The sequence below is a fragment of the Octopus bimaculoides genome, chromosome 9 (assembly GCF_001194135.2).
Source record: "Octopus bimaculoides isolate UCB-OBI-ISO-001 chromosome 9, ASM119413v2, whole genome shotgun sequence".
Taxonomy (NCBI): domain Eukaryota; kingdom Metazoa; phylum Mollusca; class Cephalopoda; order Octopoda; family Octopodidae; genus Octopus; species Octopus bimaculoides.
The window spans coordinates 45,969,274-45,971,359 of record NC_068989.1 but is presented as its reverse complement, the minus strand read 5'-3'; positions in this window follow the sequence as shown (position 1 = coordinate 45,971,359).

The following is a 2,086-nucleotide window of genomic DNA, read 5'->3' as shown; positions in this document are numbered from 1 at the left end:
TATATATATATATATATATATATATATATATATATGCATGTCTGTTTGTGTCTGTGTGTGTATGTATTCATATATGTATTCTTACATGGACACACACACATGCAACCAGCGCATGCATACACTTGAGGTAAAGGATGAGAGGAAAATGGAGTTCAAATAAGCTATTAATGGTGTCAATTGAAAGAAAATTGGTCGAAAATATAAGATTCCACAGGCACTGCTACACATTTCGCCAGTCACCCATTTCGATAAAAAAGAAAAAAGGCATAGAATTCTTTGCTCAAATGCACGAAAAATCAAAGGCACTTAAAAAAAAAAATATTTACTAAAAATAGGCGTAGACATATGATGCTAATCCATTTGAAACGTTGCACATCAATGGTCAGTTTAAATCTTTGCATATATTAGTGAGAAAGAAATATCTACTGATAATTGTGACCACATCTCTTGAGAGCAGACGACAGGCATGACCTGGCGGAAGTCTTTGACAGAGAAACCTCAACTGCTATCTGAAATATTGGTTTCAAATTTTGGCACAAGTTCTGAAATTTTTGGTAAAGAAGCTAGTCGATTACATTGACCATAGTGCTAAACTGGTATTATTTTATCAACCCAAATGTTACTTATTTTGTCGACGAAATTTAAACTCAGAACGTAAAGACGCTAACGACTCAGCCAGCTCACCATCTTAGTGTCAAATGAAATATTCTTTTCTAATCTAGGCACAAGGCCCGAATTTTTGGGGGGAGGGGGTGGGCAGTCGATTAGATTGACTCCAGTACACAACTCGTACTTAATTTATCGACCCTGAAAGTATGAAAGGCAAAGTCAACCCCGGCGAAATTTGAACTTAGAACGTAAAGGCAGACGAGATACCGCTAAACATTTCGCCCGGCGTGCAAACGTTCCTTATTTCTTTATTGCCCACAAGGGGTTAAACATAGAGGGGACAAACAAGGACAGACAGAGGGATTAAGTCAATTACATCGACTCCAGTGAGCAACTGGTACTTAATATATCGACCCCGAAAGGATGAAAGGCAAAGTCAACCTCGGTGCAATTTGAACTTAGAACGTAAAGACAGACGAAATACCGCTAAGCATTTCGCCCGGCGTGCTAACGTTCCTTATTTCGTTATTGCCCACAAGGGGTTAAACATAGAGGGGACAAACAAGGACAGACAGAGGGATTAAGTCGATTACATCAACCCCAGTGCGTAACTGTTACTTAATCTATCGACCCCGAAAGGATGAAAGGCAAAGTCCACCTCGGCAAAATTTGAACTCAGAACGTAACGGCAGACAAAATAGCGCTAAGCATTTCGCCCGGCGCGCTAACGTTTCTGCCAGCTCGTCGCCTGCTGTCAACTGAAATATTAACGAACGGAGGACTGAAGTTCTCATTTTATCAATGACTTGAATACGCATAACCACTCACCTATAGATATGTCAACACTCACACAAAATAGTCAGACAAACATATAATCCTACTTCCTATATTTGTGTATCTCTTTTTTTTCTGTCTTATTCATGGATTGCACGCAGAACAGCGAGAATCCAAACTATAATATATATATATATTCGTTTTTAATACGTTCTGGTTGATTTGAGCGAGAATATCTGATTGTTTTTGTTTTGTAATCTATCTATCTATCTATCTATCTATCTATCTATCTATCTATCTATCTATCTATCTATCTATCTGTCTGTTTGTCTGTCTGCCTGCCTGCTTGTCTATCTATCTATCTGAGAGTAGAAAGGGAAGTCTTGTCTAGTGAATGCTTCAAAAAAAGATGGGTGAATGTAGCAAGGATGGCACGTGTGAACGACGGAGCCATCTTGAGCATAAACCTATGAACAAGAAAAAAAAAAAAATCCAAGAAAAAAAATAAAACAAAGAGGCAAAAGAGAGTCACTTACTGTTATAGTTTCTTCAATGAGAATATTGACCAAGGTTACCGTGGTCTTTTCCGTAGGCTTTTCCTTCCACGGCTAAACCTAAACTGACCTCCCCTCTTTTTACACGAGAACATTACTGTGTGATACACGATCCCTATTGATCGGCCTTTCCTTCTTTTTTTTTTTTC